At 43.6% G+C, this 17162-nt stretch overlaps 13 non-coding genes across 13 annotated transcripts; all 13 read left to right on the forward strand.

Moving 5' to 3' along the window:
• The first annotated feature begins 1361 nt into the window (after window positions 1-1361).
• On the forward strand, window positions 1362-1433 carry trnaq-uug (transfer RNA glutamine (anticodon UUG)). Its single transcript has one exon. It is a non-coding gene; the product is annotated as a tRNA-Gln (tRNA).
• A 914-nt stretch (window positions 1434-2347) lies between these two features.
• On the forward strand, window positions 2348-2419 carry trnaq-uug (transfer RNA glutamine (anticodon UUG)). Its single transcript has one exon. It is a non-coding gene; the product is annotated as a tRNA-Gln (tRNA).
• Window positions 2420-2719: 300 nt separating this feature from the next.
• Window positions 2720-2792, forward strand: trnav-aac (transfer RNA valine (anticodon AAC)). The gene has a single exon. It is a non-coding gene; the product is annotated as a tRNA-Val (tRNA).
• Window positions 2793-4950: 2158 nt separating this feature from the next.
• trnav-aac (transfer RNA valine (anticodon AAC)) lies at window positions 4951-5023 on the forward strand. Its single transcript has one exon. It is a non-coding gene; the product is annotated as a tRNA-Val (tRNA).
• Window positions 5024-5884: 861 nt separating this feature from the next.
• On the forward strand, window positions 5885-5956 carry trnaq-uug (transfer RNA glutamine (anticodon UUG)). The gene has a single exon. It is a non-coding gene; the product is annotated as a tRNA-Gln (tRNA).
• Window positions 5957-6823: 867 nt separating this feature from the next.
• trnav-aac (transfer RNA valine (anticodon AAC)) lies at window positions 6824-6896 on the forward strand. The gene has a single exon. It is a non-coding gene; the product is annotated as a tRNA-Val (tRNA).
• Window positions 6897-7191: 295 nt separating this feature from the next.
• Window positions 7192-7263, forward strand: trnaq-uug (transfer RNA glutamine (anticodon UUG)). Its single transcript has one exon. It is a non-coding gene; the product is annotated as a tRNA-Gln (tRNA).
• Window positions 7264-10345: 3082 nt separating this feature from the next.
• Window positions 10346-10417, forward strand: trnaq-uug (transfer RNA glutamine (anticodon UUG)). Its single transcript has one exon. It is a non-coding gene; the product is annotated as a tRNA-Gln (tRNA).
• A 938-nt stretch (window positions 10418-11355) lies between these two features.
• On the forward strand, window positions 11356-11427 carry trnaq-uug (transfer RNA glutamine (anticodon UUG)). Its single transcript has one exon. It is a non-coding gene; the product is annotated as a tRNA-Gln (tRNA).
• A 3963-nt stretch (window positions 11428-15390) lies between these two features.
• On the forward strand, window positions 15391-15463 carry trnav-aac (transfer RNA valine (anticodon AAC)). Its single transcript has one exon. It is a non-coding gene; the product is annotated as a tRNA-Val (tRNA).
• Window positions 15464-16028: 565 nt separating this feature from the next.
• On the forward strand, window positions 16029-16100 carry trnaq-uug (transfer RNA glutamine (anticodon UUG)). The gene has a single exon. It is a non-coding gene; the product is annotated as a tRNA-Gln (tRNA).
• Window positions 16101-16445: 345 nt separating this feature from the next.
• trnaq-uug (transfer RNA glutamine (anticodon UUG)) lies at window positions 16446-16517 on the forward strand. The gene has a single exon. It is a non-coding gene; the product is annotated as a tRNA-Gln (tRNA).
• A 300-nt stretch (window positions 16518-16817) lies between these two features.
• trnav-aac (transfer RNA valine (anticodon AAC)) lies at window positions 16818-16890 on the forward strand. Its single transcript has one exon. It is a non-coding gene; the product is annotated as a tRNA-Val (tRNA).
• Window positions 16891-17162: the final 272 nt, after the last annotated feature.

The following is a 17162-nucleotide window of genomic DNA, read 5'->3' on the forward strand; positions in this document are numbered from 1 at the left end:
TCTGTGAGAATGCATCTCCAACAGATAATCTTTGTCGTAAAGTCATTTTTTGCAGCTTTTCAAGAGATTCTCTGATGCTGAGGTGTGAAACGGACTTTGGTGAACCCCCAGCTGCTGAGTGACAATGGCACCCTCCCCGTCAGGGAATCGAACCCTGTTCCTCCGCATGACAGACGGATTCTAACCTTTGACCAGCGAAGATTAAGAATACTTTGCTTGACTGTCGTGCCCATGCTGAGAATACAAACTGTAAGAGTATTACTGAAAAATTGACCAAAAAAATCCCTTTGCTATAAAACCTTTCGTTGTAAACCATTTGCATGACTGAGAGCGTACTTTGACTGTGGACGGGGTTCCATGGTGTAATGGTTAGCACTCTGGACTTTAAATCCAGTGATTTGAGTTCAAATCTCAGTGGAACCTTCAGGTATGTGAGTTCTGGAAAGAAGATCAGTTGAGTAGGCTAGTCGGTTGGCAAGTCACATTTGAGTGCATGATTGATCAAATCCAGTTGAGAGGATTTGCTGTATTACTAGTTGAACCTTTATGGTGTCTTCTTGAATATTCATTGGCGATGCTTCTATTTTTCCGTGCTCTCCCAGAGTAGTTTGTTAAAATCCCACTTCTGACACAATTTGTTGCCACTCCATAATCTCTTTCCCTCAGCCACAAAATTTGGGAATACTTTGGACTCCGGAACACTCATCGGCAGCCACAGCGACAGTTTCCGTAGTGTAGCGGTTGTCACATTCGCCTAACACGAGAAAGGTCCTCAGTTCGACACTGGGCGGAAACATTACTTTCTCCAGCTTTTTTTATTTCATCCTTGTGTGAAGATGTATGACTGCCCGTTACTGATAGCAACATCAACATATTCATCATTTTGGATAGGAGGGGAGACTCATCTGCTATTCTTCACATTCTATCAAGAAAACAGCAAATGTTCTGCACCATAGAAAGTGCATCCCGCCCTGCCTCCTATGAGCTGTCCCTAGGCACCACTCCGGAGCTCTGTGAGAATGCATCTCCAACAGATAATCTTTGTCGTAAAGTCATTTTTTGCAGCTTTTCAAGAGATTCTCTGATGCTGAGGTGTGAAACGGACTTTGGTGAACCCCCAGCTGCTGAGTGACAATGGCACCCTCCCCGTCAGGGAATCGAACCCTGTTCCTCCGCATGACAGACGGATTCTAACCTTTGACCAGCGAAGATTAAGAATACTTTGCTTGACTGTCGTGCCCATGCTGAGAATACAAACTGTAAGAGTATTACTGAAAAATTGACCAAAAAAATCCCTTTGCTATAAAACCTTTCGTTGTAAAGCATGTTCATGACTGAGAGCGTACTTTGACTATGGACAGGGTTCCATGGTGTAATGGTTAGCACTCTGGACTTTGAATCCAGTGATTCGAGTTCAAATCTCGGTGGAACCTTCACATTCGCCTAACACGCGAAAGGTCCTCAGTTCAACACTGGGCGGAAACATTACTTTGTCCAGCTTTATTTATTTCATCCTTTTGTGAAGATGTATGACTGCCCGTTACTGATAGCAACATCAACATATTCATCATTTTGGATAGGAGGGTAGACTCATCTGCTATTCTTCTCATTCTGTCAAGACAACAGCAAATGTTCTGGACCATAGAAAGCGCATCCCGACCTGCCTCCTATGAGCTGTCCCTAGGCACCACTCCAGGGCTCTTTAAGAATGCATCTCCAGCAGATAATCTCTGTCGTAAAGCATTTGCATGACTGAGAGCGTACTTTGACTATGGATTTGCTGTATCACTAGTTGAACCTTTATGGTGTCTTCTTGAATATTCATTGGCGATGCTTCTATTTTTCCGTGCTCTCCCAGAGTATTTTGTTAAAATCCCACTTCTGACACAATTTTTTGCTACTCCAGAATCTCTTTCCCTCAGCCACAAAATTTGGGAATACTTTGGAGTCCGGAACACTCATCGGCAGCCACAGCGACAGTTTCCGTATTGTAGTGGTTATCACATTCGCCTAACACGCGACAGGTCCTCAGTTCGACACTGGGCGGAAACATTACTTTGTCCAGCTTTATTTATTTCATCCTTGAGTGAAGATGTATGACTGCCCGTTACTGATAGCAACATCAACATATTCATCATTTTGGATATGAGGGGAGACTCATCTGCTATTCTTCTCATTCTGTCAAGACAACAGCAAATGTTCTGGACCATAGAAAGCGCATCCCGACCTGCCTCCTAATAGCTGTCCCTAGGCACCACTCCAGGGCTCCGTGAGAATGCATCTCCAGCAGATAATCTCTGTCGTAAAGCATTTTTCATGACTGAGAGCGTACTTTGACTATGGACAGGGTTCCATGGTGTAATGGTTAGCACTCTGGACTTTGAATCCAGTGATCCCAGTTCAAATCTCGGTGGAACCTTCAGGTATGTGAGTTCTGGAAAGAAGATCAGTTGAGTAGGCTAGTCAGTTGGCAAGTCACATTTGAGTGCATGATTGATCAAATCCAGTTGAGAGGATTTGCTGTATCGCTAGTTGAACATTTATGGTGTCTTCTTGAATATTCACTGGCGATGCTTCTATTTTTCCGTGCTCTCCCAGAGTAGTTTGTTAAAATCCCACTTCTGACACAATTTGTTGCCACTCCATAATCTCTTTCCCTCAGCCACAAAATTTGGGAATACTTTGGACTCCGGAACACTCATCGGCAGCCACAGCGACAGTTTCCGTAGTGTAGCGGTTATCACATTCGCCTAACACGCGAAAGGTCCTCAGTTCGACACTGGGCGGAAACATTACTTTCTCCAGCTTTTTTTATTTCATCCTTGTGTGAAGATGTATGACTGCCCGTTACTGATAGCAACATCAACATATTCATCATTTTGGATAGGAGGGGAGACTCATCTGCTATTCTTCACATTCTATCAAGAAAACAGCAAATGTTCTGCACCATAGAAAGCGCATCCCGCCCTGCCTCCTATGAGCTGTCCCTAGGCACCACTCCGGAGCTCTGTGAGAATGCATCTCCAACAGATAATCTTTGTCGTAAAGTCATTTTTTGCAGCTTTTCAAGAGATTCTCTGATGCTGAGGTGTGAAACGGACTTTGGTGAACCCCCAGCTGCTGAGTGACAATGGCACCCTCCCCGTCAGGGAATCGAACCCTGTTCCTCCGCATGACAGACGGATTCTAACCTTTGACCAGCGAAGATTAAGAATACTTTGCTTGACTGTTGTGCCCATGCTGAGAATACAAACTGTAAGAGTATTACTGAAAAATTGACCAAAAAAATCCCTTTGCTATAAAACAATCAATCAATCAATCAATTATACTTTATTAATCCCCGAGGGGAAATTCCAGTTTCGGTCCAGACAGACAACACAGAAAACAAACAGGGAGAGAGAGTGTGACCAGGCATCGCAGCCCACTGTGCAGGCGCCGCCAGATAAGAAGGAAGGGGAACAACATTGGGTGAGGGGAGGGAAAAAAAATCATACTTCACAATGTACCCTTATTAGGATACGGTCTGAGATCTCAAAAAACCTCAGCACAGAAAAAAAGCTACATAAACACAAAACAACACCTTAAGCAATGGGACAGTGAAGAGGTGAGGAATTGCATGTGTTATAAATGAGCATGTATGTGTATGCATGAGTGTTTGTTCAATAAGTCTGCACAGAATGTTGGATCAGGCAATTGTCCTTGACAAGTTGGAATATGTCAGCCAGTTCCACAACAAATCTCACAGGAGTGCAGGAAGGGAGGGGGAGCACATGGGAGTGAGCCTCATGTTATCATAACAAACGTGGACAATGATTATGCAGCTGGCTACAAGGCCAGTATGGGGCACCAGATTGGAATAACAATTAATTTAATTTAGGTCAGACAGACAACTGATTGCGCTCTCTGTCTTTCTGTCCATTGCTGGTATCTCATGGCGAAGTCCCGAATTCAGCCGAATTGTGGGATGTGGACCCTTTCCGCCCGGTCCAAGCGATCAATCAACCATTCTCCCAGGTCAATCCACTTCTCTTCTGAGTCCAGGAATCTCAGCCAGCCTGCGAACCTGCGCAAGGATCACATCCAGTTTCCGATTCTGCTCCCGTAGCATCTCAGTCTGAGCGTTGATTGCCCTTGTGACCCCATCAAACGCTTTCCACGATCTCTTAATTTCACAAAATACCAGGTATCCTCCAACTCCAAACAGCAGGAACCCGAGTATCATAAATCCAAATATGTAGACGTCTTCCGCGTCCTCGACAGCCAGCCTCGCCAAACACACGGTGCGCCACTTCCCCCATGCATCCTCCGTGTATCCAGCGAAGAAAGTCCCGTCGGGGCAAGACGCTTGTCCTTTCGTCATCTTCGCGGTTGAAAAAATTTGATCAATAGCATTAAGACCCCAGCTGACCAAATCCATGTTAATTTGGCTTCGTCTGATATGTAAAAAGATGCTCAAAAGACACAGACACAGACAGGCTGAGCAGGGCAAAAAAGGGAGGGAGGAGCAGAGAGAAATGCGACCTCTTCCACCGAGAGCCAGCATTTGCATGACTGAGAGCGTACTTTGACTGTGGACGGGGTTCCATGGTGTAATGGTTAGCACTCTGGACTTTAAATCCAGTGATTCGAGTTCAAATCTCAGTGGAACCTTCAGGTATGTGAGTTCTGGAAAGAAGATCAGTTGAGTAGGCTAGTCGGTTGGCAAGTCACATTTGAGTGCATGATTGATCAAATCCAGTTGAGAGGATTTGCTGTATTACTAGTTGAACCTTTATGGTGTCTTCTTGAATATTCATTGGCGATGCTTCTATTTTTCCGTGCTCTCCCAGAGTAGTTTGTTAAAATCCCACTTCTGACACAATTTGTTGCCACTCCATAATCTCTTTCCCTCAGCCACAAAATTTGGGAAAACTTTGGACTCCGGAACACTCATCAGCAGCCACAGCGACAGTTTCCGTAGTGTAGCGGTTATCACATTCGCCTAACACGCGAAAGGTCCTCAGTTCAACACTGGGCGGAAACATTACTTTGTCCAGCTTTATTTATTTCATCCTTGTGTGAAGATGTATGACTGCCCGTTACTGATAGCAACATCAACATATTCATCATTTTGGATAGGAGGGTAGACTCATCTGCTATTCTTCTCATTCTGTCAAGACAACAGCAAATGTTCTGGACCATAGAAAGCGCATCCCGACCTGCCTCCTATGAGCTGTCCCTAGGCACCACTCCAGGGCTCTGTGAGAATGCATCTCCAGCAGATAATCTCTGTCGTAAAGCATTTGCATGACTGAGAGCGTACTTTGACTATGGATTTGCTGTATCACTAGTTGAACCTTTATGGTGTCTTCTTGAATATTCATTGGCGATGCTTCTATTTTTCCGTGCTCTCCAAGAGTATTTTGTTAAAATCCCACTTCTGACACAATTTTTTGCTACTCCAGAATCTCTTTCCCTCAGCCACAAAATTTGGGAATACTTTGGACTCCGGAACACTCATCGGCAGCCACAGCGACAGTTTCCGTAGTGTAGCGGTTATCACATTCGCCTAACACGCGAAAGGTCCTCAGATCGACACTGGGTGGAAACATTACTTTGTCCAGCTTTATTTATTTCATCCTTGAGTGAAGATGTATGACTGCCCGTTACTGATAGCAACATCAACATATTCATCATTTTGGATATGAGGGGAGACTCATCTGCTATTCTTCTCATTCTGTCAAGACAACAGCAAATGTTCTGGACCATAGAAAGCGCATCCCGACCTGCCTCCTATGAGCTGTCCCTAGGCACCACTCCAGGGCTCTGTGAGAATGCATCTCCAGCAGATAATCTCTGTCGTAAAGCATTTGCATGACTGAGAGCGTACTTTGACTATGGACAGGGTTCCATGGTGTAATGGTTAGCACTCTGGACTTTGAATCCAGTGATCCCAGTTCAAATCTCGGTGGAACCTTCAGGTATGTGAGTTCTGGAAAGAAGATCAGTTGAGTAGGCTAGTCAGTTGGCAAGTCACATTTGAGTGCATGATTGATCAAATCCAGTTGAGAGGATTTGCTGTATCGCTAGTTGAACCTTTATGGTGTCTTCTTGAATATTCATTGGCGATGCTTCTATTTTTCCTTGCTCTCCCAGAATAGTTTGTTAAAATCCCACTTCTGACACAATTTGTTGCCACTCCATAATCTCTTTCCCTCAGCCACAAAATTTGGGAAAACTTTGGACTCCGGAACACTCATCAGCAGCCGTAGCGACACTTTCCGTAGTGTAGCGGTTATCACATTCGCCTAACACGCGAAAGGTCCTCAGTTCAACACTGGGCGGAAACATTACTTTGTCCAGCTTTATTTATTTCATCCTTTTGTGAAGATGTATGACTGCCCGTTACTGATAGCAACATCAACATATTCATCATTTTGGATAGGAGGGTAGACTCATCTGCTATTCTTCTCATTCTGTCAAGACAACAGCAAATGTTCTGGACCATAGAAAGCGCATCCCGACCTGCCTCCTATGAGCTGTCCCTAGGCACCACTCCAGGGCTCTGTGAGAATGCATCTCCAGCAGATAATCTCTGTCGTAAAGCATTTGCATGACTGAGAGCGTACTTTGACTATGGATTTGCTGTATCACTAGTTGAACCTTTATGGTGTCTTCTTGAATATTCATTGGCGATGCTTCTATTTTTCCGTGCTCTCCCAGAGTATTTTGTTAAAATCCCACTTCTGACACAATTTTTTGCTACTCCAGAATCTCTTTCCCTCAGCCACAAAATTTGGGAATACTTTGGAGTCCGGAACACTCATCGGCAGCCACAGCGACAGTTTCCGTAGTGTAGCGGTTATCACATTCGCCTAACACGCGAAAGGTCCTCAGTTCGACACTGGGCGGAAACATTACTTTGTCCAGCTTTATTTATTTCATCCTTGAGTGAAGATGTATGACTGCCCGTTACTGATAGCAACATCAACATATTCATCATTTTGGATATGAGGGGAGACTCATCTGTTATTCTTCTCATTCTGTCAAGACAACAGCAAATGTTCTGGACCATAGAAAGCGCATCCCGACCTGCCTCCTAATAGCTGTCCCTAGGCACCACTCCAGGGCTCCGTGAGAATGCATCTCCAGCAGATAATCTCTGTCGTAAAGCATTTTTCATGACTGAGAGCGTACTTTGACTATGGACAGGGTTCCATGGTGTAATGGTTAGCACTCTGGACTTTGAATCCAGTGATCCGAGTTCAAATCTCGGTGGAACCTTCAGGTATGTGAGTTCTGGAAAGAAGATCAGTTGAGTAGGCTAGTCAGTTGGCAAGTCACATTTGAGTGCATGATTGATCAAATCCAGTTGAGAGGATTTGCTGTATCGCTAGTTGAACCTTTATGGTGTCTTCTTGAATATTCATTGGCGATGCTTCTATTTTTCCGTGCTCTCCCAGAGTAGTTTGTTAAAATCCCACTTCTGACACAATTTGTTGCCACTCCATAATCTCTTTCCCTCAGCCACAAAATTTGGGAATACTTTGGACTCCGGAACACTCATCGGCAGCCACAGCGACAGTTTCCGTAGTGTAGCGGTTATCACATTCGCCTAACACGCGAAAGGTCCTCAGTTGGACACTGGGCGGAAACATTACTTTCTCCAGCTTTTTTTATTTCATCCTTGTGTGAAGATGTATGACTGCCCGTTACTGATAGCAACATCAACATATTCATCATTTTGGATAGGAGGGGAGACTCATCTGCTATTCTTCACATTCTATCAAGAAAACAGCAAATGTTCTGCACCATAGAAAGCGCATCCCGCCCTGCCTCCTATGAGCTGTCCCTAGGCACCACTCCGGAGCTCTGTGAGAATGCATCTCCAACAGATAATCTTTGTCGTAAAGTCATTTTTTGCAGCTTTTCAAGAGATTCTCTGATGCTGAGGTGTGAAACGGACTTTGGTGAACCCCCAGCTGCTGAGTGACAATGGCACCCTCCCCGTCAGGGAATCGAACCCTGTTCCTCCGCATGACAGACGGATTCTAACCTTTGACCAGCGAAGATTAAGAATACTTTGCTTGACTGTCGTGCCCATGCTGAGAATACAAACTGTAAGAGTATTACTGAAAAATTGACCAAAAAAATCCCTTTGCTATAAAACCTTTCGTTGTAAACCATTTGCATGACTGAGAGCGTACTTTGACTGTGGACGGGGTTCCATGGTGTAATGGTTAGCACTCTGGACTTTAAATCCAGTGATTCAAGTTCAAATCTCAGTGGAACCTTCAAGTATGTGAGTTCTGGAAAGAAGATCAGTTGAGTAGGCTAGTCGGTTGGCAAGTCACATTTGAGTGCATGATTGATCAAATCCAGTTGAGCGGATTTGCTGTATTACTAGTTGAACCTTTATGGTGTCTTCTTGAATATTCATTGGCGATGCTTCTATTTTTCCGTGCTCTCCCAGAGTAGTTTGTTAAAATCCCACTTCTGACACAATTTGTTGCCACTCCATAATCTCTTTCCCTCAGCCACAAAATTTGGGAATACTTTGGACTCCGGAACACTGATCGGCAGCCACAGTGACAGTTTCCGTAGTGTAGCGGTTATCACATTCGCCTAACACGCGAAAGGTCCTCAGTTCGACACTGGGTGGAAACATTACTTTCTCCAGCTTTTTTTATTTCATCCTTGTGTGAAGATGTATGACTGCCCGTTACTGATAGCAACATCAACATATTCATCATTTTGGATAGGAGGGGAGACTCATCTGCTATTCTTCACATTCTATCAAGAAAACAGCAAATGTTCTGCACCATAGAAAGCGCATCCCACCCTGCCTCCTATGAGCTGTCCCTAGGTACCACTCCGGAGCTCCGTGAGAATGCATCTCCAGCAGATAATCTCTGTCGTGAAGCATTTGCATGACTGAGAGCGTACTTTGACTATGGATTTGCTGTATTACTAGTTGAACCTTTATGGTGTCTTCTTGAATATTCATTGGCGATGCTTCTATTTTTCCGTGCTCTCCCAGAGTAGTTTGTTAAAATCCCACTTCTGACACAATTTGTTGCCACTCCATAATCTCTTTCCCTCAGCCACAAAATTTGGGAAAACTTTGGACTCCGGAACACTCATCAGCAGCCATAGCGGCAGTTTCTGTAGTGTAGCGGTTATCACATTCGCCTAACATGCGAAAAGTCCTCAGTTCAACACTGGGCGGAAACATTACTTTGTCCAGCTTTATTTATTTCATCCTTGTGTGAAGATGTATGACTGCCCGTTACTGATAGCAACATCAACATATTCATCATTTTGGATAGGAGGGTAGACTCATCTGCTATTCTTCTCATTCTGTCAAGACAACAGCAAATGTTCTGGACCATAGAAAGCGCATCCCGACCTGCCTCCTATGAGCTGTCCCTAGGCACCACTCCAGGGCTCTGTGAGAATGCATCTCCAGCAGATAATCTCTGTCGTAAAGCATTTGCATGACTGAGAGTGTACTTTGACTATGGATTTGCTGTATCACTAGTTGAACCTTTATGGTGCCTTCTTGAATATTCATTGGCGATGCTTCTATTTTTCCGTGCTCTCCCAGAGTAGTTTGTTAAAATCCCACTTCTGACACAATTTTTTGCCACTCCATAATCTCTTTCCCTCAGCCACAAAATTTGGGAATACTTTGGACTCCGGAACCCTCATCGGCAGCCACAGTGACAGTTTCCGTAGTGTAGCGGTTATCACATTCGCCTAACACGCAAAAGGTCCTCAGTTCGACACTGGGCTGAAACATTACTTTCTCCAGCTTTTTTTATTTCATCCTTGTGTGAAGATGTATGACTGCCCGTTACTGATAGCAACATCAACATATTCATCATTTTGGATAGGAGGGGAGACTCATCTGCTATTCTTCACATTCTGTCAAGAAAACAGCAAATGTTCTGCACCATAGAAAGCGCATCCCGCCCTGCCTCCTATGAGCTGTCCCTAGGCACCATTCCGGAGCTCTGTGAGAATGCATCTCCAACAGATAATCTTTGTCGTAAAGTCATTTTTTGTAGCTTTTCAAGAGATTCTCTGATGCTGAGGTGTGAAACGGACTTTGGTGAACCCCCAGCTGCTGAGTGACAATGGCACCCTCCCCGTCAGGGAATCGAACCCTGTTCCTCCGCATGACAGACGGATTCTAACCTTTGACCAGCGAAGATTAAGAATACTTTGCTTGACTGTCGTGCCCATGCTGAGAATACAAACTGTAAGAGTATTACTGAAAAATTGACCAAAAAAATCCCTTTGCTATAAAACCTTTCGTTGTAAAGCATTTGCATGACTGAGAGCGTACTTTGACTGTGGACAGGGTTCCATGGTGTAATGGTTAGCACTCTGGACTTTGAATCCAGTGATCCGAGTTCAAATCTCGGTGGAACCTTCAGGTATGTGAGTTCTGTAAAGAAGATCAGTTGAGTAGGTTAGTCAGTTGGCAAGTCACATTTGAGTGCATGATTGATCAAATCCAGTTGAGAGGATTTGCTGTATCGCTAGTTGAACCTTTATGGTGTCTTCTTGAATATTCATTGGCGATGCTTCTATTTTTCCGTGCTCTCCCAGAGTAGTTTGTTAAAATCCCACTTCTGACACAATTTGTTGCCACTCCATAATCTCTTTCCCTCAGCCACAAAATTTGGAAAAACTTTGGACTCCGGAACACTCATCAGCAGCCATAGCGACACTTTCTGTAGTGTAGCGGTTATCACATTCGCCTAACACGCGAAAGGTCCTCAGTTCAACACTGGGCAGAAACATTACTTTGTCCAGCTTTATTTATTTCATCCTTGTGTGAAGATGTATGACTGCCCGTTACTGATAGCAACATCAACATATTCATCATTTTGGATAGGAGGGTAGACTCATCTGCTATTCTTCTCATTCTGTCAAGACAACAGCAAATGTTCTGGACCATAGAAAGCGCATCCCGCCCTGCCTCCTATGAGCTGTCCCTAGGCACCACTCCGGAGCTCTGTGAGAATGCATCTCCAACAGATAATCTCTGTCGTAAAGTCATTTTTTGTAGCTTTTCAAGAGATTCTCTGATGCTGAGGTGTGAAACGGACTTTGGTGAACCCCCAGCTGCTGAGTGACAATGGCACCCTCCCCGTCAGGGAATTGAACCCTGTTCCTCCGCATGACAGACGGATTCTAACCTTTGACCAGCGAAGATTAAGAATACTTTGCTTGACTGTCGTGCCCATGCTGAGAATACAAACTGTAAGAGTATTACTGAAAAATTGACCAAAAAAATCCCTTTGCTATAAAACCTTTCGTTGTAAAGCATTTGCATGACTGAGAGCGTACTTTGACTATGGACAGGGTTCCATGGTGTAATGGTTAGCACTCTGGACTTTGAATCCAGTGATCCGAGTTCAAATCTCGGTGGAACCTTCAGGTATGTGAGTTCTGTAAAGAAGATCAGTTGAGTAGGTTAGTCAGTTGGCAAGTCACATTTGAGTGCATGATTGATCAAATCCAGTTGAGAGGATTTGCTGTATCGCTAGTTGAACCTTTATGGTGTCTTCTTGAATATTCATTGGCGATGCTTCTATTTTTCCGTGCTCTCCCAGAGTAGTTTGTTAAAATCCCACTTCTGACACAATTTGTTGCCACTCCATAATCTCTTTCCCTCAGCCACAAAATTTGGAAAAACTTTGGACTCCGGAACACTCATCAGCAGCCATAGCGACACTTTCTGTAGTGTAGCGGTTATCACATTCGCCTAACACGCGAAAGGTCCTCAGTTCAACACTGGGCAGAAACATTACTTTGTCCAGCTTTATTTATTTCATCCTTGTGTGAAGATGTATGACTGCCCGTTACTGATAGCAACATCAACATATTCATCATTTTGGATAGGAGGGGAGACTCATCTGCTATTCTTCACATTCTATCAAGAAAACAGCAAATGTTCTGCACCATAGAAAGCGCATCCCGCCCTGCCTCCTATGAGCTGTCCCTAGGCACCACTCCGGAGCTCTGTGAGAATGCATCTCCAACAGATAATCTTTGTCGTAAAGTCATTTTTTGCAGCTTTTCAAGAGATTCTCTGATGCTGAGGTGTGAAACGGACTTTGGTGAACCCCCAGCTGCTGAGTGACAATGGCACCCTCCCCGTCAGGGAATCGAACCCTGTTCCTCCGCATGACAGACGGATTCTAACCTTTGACCAGCGAAGATTAAGAATACTTTGCTTGACTGTCGTGCCCATGCTGAGAATACAAACTGTAAGAGTATTACTGAAAAATTGACCAAAAAAATCCCTTTGCTATAAAACCTTTCGTTGTAAAGCATTTGCATGACTGAGAGCGTACTTTGACTGTGGACGGGGTTCCATGGTGTAATGGTTAGCACTCTGGACTTTAAATCCAGTGATTCGAGTTCAAATCTCAGTGGAACCTTCAGGTATGTGACTTCTGGAAAGAAGATCAGTTGACTAGGCTAGTCGGTTGGCAAGTCACATTTGAGTGCATGATTGATCAAATCCAGTTGAGAGAATTTGCTGCAGTGGCGGCTCCTCCATAGGGGCGATTTGTGCGATGCACTACCAAACACGGAGTTTTTTCTTTCTTTTTTTTTAAATCTAGTTGCTAAGGCGGGACTGATCTACTAGGCAAACTGGTTGTATATGTCATTGTCCAATCAGATTAATGTTGCGCCTGGTGTTGCTACGCCCATTTTGTGCGATTTCGGTCAGGGTCGAATTTGCACCAGGAAGCTCCCATTGACATGAATGGGACCTCCGTTTTTTTCAAAAATCCTGCTCCCAATGCATTCTCTATGAGAGTTTATGTGCTCGCACAAACGACGCACAACGTGCTTTCGTCATATGTCTGTTGCGCGGGACCATGAACATTCTACTTGTTGTTGTAACATTGTGGTTTTCAATAAAGAAAAAAAAAAAAAAAACATTCTATGAAGAAGATGGCGAGTGTCGAGTGCAACAATACGTTAGTGTTTCTGACAGAAGTACCCTTTAGTCGTCGTACTAATGCGGAGAAGGAAGTTTTGAAGAATTTTGCGGGATGTTTGAGCTAGCCTTGCAAGGCAAAGATGAAACCCAGGGCTCCACCAACCCTGCTATTTTTCCAGGTAGTATTTGATGTAGCTATATAACTTACCCTTTTGTGCTCAATCATTGACTTGTAATGATTTAAATCTTTTATATAATGTTGACAATGATAGCATAATGTATAATGACACATTCATTGTTAATGGTGCAGTATTATATTTAAAAAAGAGAGAAATCTCACATAAGTAAGCTGCACTTAACCATGTTTGACAACTGGTTATACTTTTCTAAGTCATATTTTCCAAAACTTCCATAAACACTTGACTTGGATTTATATGCTGTCATTTTAATTAGATTCTGTAGAATGAAAATTGAATGAATCTTATCAATAAGAGCTTATGTGTTTACTTATTTCATAGAATCCTGGAACAATATGAGGAAAATAAATAAATAATCGTTAAGGTGTAATATTAACTGATTGGCAAATTATGCAAAAAATAAAAAAAAAAATTATTAAAAATTATTACAATTAATTATGCTACCTAGACAAATATACCTCAGTCCTATGGACTTTTATGGTACTTATGGACATAACAGGGGAAATTGCAGAGTCACTTTGGTTATTTGGCAGACCAAATAACCCCTCGACTCTGCGTTGTGTTTATTTAAAGAAGACAAGGAGTTTCTGGACGATTGGACATTTTATTTCCTGTGTGGGAACATAACAGGTTTGCATCAGTGCAATCAGTTCAGCTTCGCACAGCACACTCTGATGCAGCTTTCACAGACTGGAAATTGCACTACCTAAAAAAAATGTCAGGAGCCGCCACTGATTTAATGTATTACTAGTTGAACCTTTATGGTGTCTTCTTGAATATTCATTGGCGATGCTTCTATTTTTCCGTGCTCTCCCAGAGTAGTTTGTTAAAATCCCACTTCTGACACAATTTGTTGCCACTCTATAATCTCTTTCCCTCAGCCACAAATTTTGGGAAAACTTTGGACTCCGGAACACTCATCAGCAGTCATAGCGACAGTTTCCGTAGTGTAGCGGTTATCACATTCGCCTAACATGCGAAAGGTCCTCAGTTCAACACTGGGTGGAAACATTGCTTTGTCCAGCTTTACTTATTTCATCCTTGTGTGAAGATGTATGACTGCCCGTTACTGATAGCAACATCAACATATTCATCATTTTGGATAGGAGGGTAGACTCATCTGCTATTCTTCTCATTCTGTCAAGACAACAGCAAATGTTCTGGACCATAGAAAGCGCATCCCGACCTGCCTCCTATGAGCTGTCCCTAGGCACCACTCCAGGGCTCTGTGAGAATGCATCTCCAGCAGATAATCTCTGTCGTAAAGCATTTGCATGACTGAGAGCGTACTTTGACTATGGATTTGCTGTATCACTAGTTGAACCTTTATGGTGCCTTCTTGAATATTCATTGGCGATGCTTCTATTTTTCCGTGCTCTCCCAGGGTAGTTTGTTAAAATCCCACTTCTGACACAATTTGTTGCCACTCCATAATCTCTTTCCCTCAGCCACAAATTTTGGGAAAACTTTGGACTCCGGAACACTCATCAGCAGCCATAGCGATATTTTCCGTAGTGTAGCGGTTATCACATTCGCCTAACACGCGAACGGTCCTCAGTTCAACACTGGGCAGAAACATTACTTTGTCCAGCTTTATTTATTTCATCCTTGTGTGAAGATAAATGACTGCCCATTACTGATAGCAACATCAACATATTCATCATTTTGGATAGGAGGGTAGACTCATCTGCTATTCTTCTCATTCTGTCAAGACAACAGCAAATGTTCTGGACCATAGAAAGCGCATCCCGACCTGCCTCCTATGAGCTGTCCCTAGGCACCACTCCAGGGCTCTGTGAGAATGCATCTCCAGCAGATAATCTCTGTCGTAAAGCATTTGCATGACTGAGAGCGTGCTTTGACTGTTTATGGGGTTCCATGGTGTAATGGTTGGCACTCTGGACTTTAAATCCAGTGATTCGAGTTCAAATCTCAGTGGAACCTTCAGGTATGTGAGTTCTGGAAAGAAGATTAGTTGAGTAGGCTAGTCAGTTGGCAAGTCACATTTGAGTGCATGATTGATCAAATCCAGTTGAGAGGATTTGCTGTATTACTAGTTGAACCTTTATGGTGCCTTCTTGAATATTCATTGGCGATGCTTCTATTTTTCCGTGCTCTCCCAGAGTAGTTTGTTAAAATCCCACTTCTGATACAATTTTTTGCCACTCCAGAATCTCTTTCCCTCAGCCAAAAAATTTGGGAATACTTTGGACTCCGGAACACTCATCGGCAGCCACAGCGACAGTTTCCGTAGTGTAGCGGTTATCACATTCGCCTAACACGCGAAAGGTCCTCAGTTCGACACTGGGCGGAAACATTACTTTCTCCAGCTTTTTTTATTTCATCCTTGTGTGAAGATGTATGACTGCCCGTTACTGATAGCAACATCAACATATTCATCATTTTGGATAGGAGGGGAGACTCATCTGCTATTCTTCACATTCTGTCAAGAAAACAGCAAATGTTCTGCACCATAGAAAGCGCATCCCGCCCTGCCTCCTATGAGCTGTCCCTAGGCACCACTCCGGAGGTCTGTGAGAATGCATCTCCAACAGATAATCTCTGTCGTAAAGTCATTTTTTGTAGCTTTTCAAGAGATTCTCTGATGCTGAGGTGTGAAACGGACTTTGGTGAACCCCCAGCTGCTGAGTGACAATGGCACCCTCCCCGTCAGGGAATTGAACCCTGTTCCTCCGCATGACAGACGGATTCTAACCTTTGACCAGCGAAGATTAAGAATACTTTGCTTGACTGTCGTGCCCATGCTGGGAATACAAACTGTAAAAGTATTACTGAAAAATTGACCAAAAAAATCCCTTTGCTATAAAACCTTTCGTTGTAAAGCATTTGCATGACTGAGAGCGTACTTTGACTATGGACAGGGTTCCATGGTGTAATGGTTAGCACTCTGGACTTTGAATCCAGTGATTCGAGTTCAAATCTCGGTGGAACCTTCACATTCGCCTAACACGCGAAAGGTCCTCAGTTCAACACTGGGCGGAAACATTACTTTGTCCAGCTTTATTTATTTCATCCTTTTGTGAAGATGTATGACTGCCCGTTACTGATAGCAACATCAACATATTCATCATTTTGGATAGGAGGGTAGACTCATCTGCTATTCTTCTCATTCTGTCAAGACAACAGCAAATGTTCTGGACCATAGAAAGCGCATCCCGACCTGCCTCCTATGAGCTGTCCCTAGGCACCACTCCAGGGCTCTGTGAGAATGCATCTCCAGCAGATAATCTCTGTCGTAAAGCATTTGCATGACTGAGAGCGTACTTTGACTATGGAAGTGTTCCATGGTGTAATGGTTAGCACTCTGGACTTTGAATCCAGTGATCCGAGTTCAAATCTCGGTGGAACCTTCAGGTATGTGAGTTCTGGAAAGAAGTTAAGCTGAGTAGGCTAGTCAGTTGGCAAGTCACATTTGAGTGCATGATTGATCAAATCCAGTTGAGAGGATTTGCTCTATCACTAGTTGAACCTTTTTGGTGTCTTCTTGAATATTCATTGGCGATGCTTCTATTTTTCCGTGCTCTCCCAGAGTAGTTTGTTAAAATCCCACTTCTGACACAATTTTTTGCCACTCCATAATCTCTTTCCCTCAGCCACAAAATTTGGGAAAACTTTGGACTCCGGAACACTCATCAGCAGCCACAGCGACAGTTTCCGTAGTGTAGCGGTTATCACATTCGCCTAACACGCGAAAGGTCCTCAGTTCGACACTGGGCGGAAACGTTACTGACTCCAGCTTTATTTATTTCATCCTTGTGTGAAGATGTATGACTGCCCGTTACTGATAGCAACATTAACATATTCATCATTTTGGATAGGAGGGTAGACTCATCTGCTATTCTTCTCATTCTGTCAAGACAACATCAAATGTTCTGGACCATAGAAAGCGCATCCCGCCCTGCCTCCTATGAGCTGTCCCTAGGCACCACTCCAGGGCTCTGTGAGAATGCATCTCCAGCAGATAATCTCTGTCGTAAAGCATTTGCATGACTGAG

Source organism: Odontesthes bonariensis, chromosome 6, assembly GCF_027942865.1.
Source record: "Odontesthes bonariensis isolate fOdoBon6 chromosome 6, fOdoBon6.hap1, whole genome shotgun sequence".
NCBI lineage: Eukaryota > Metazoa > Chordata > Actinopteri > Atheriniformes > Atherinopsidae > Odontesthes > Odontesthes bonariensis.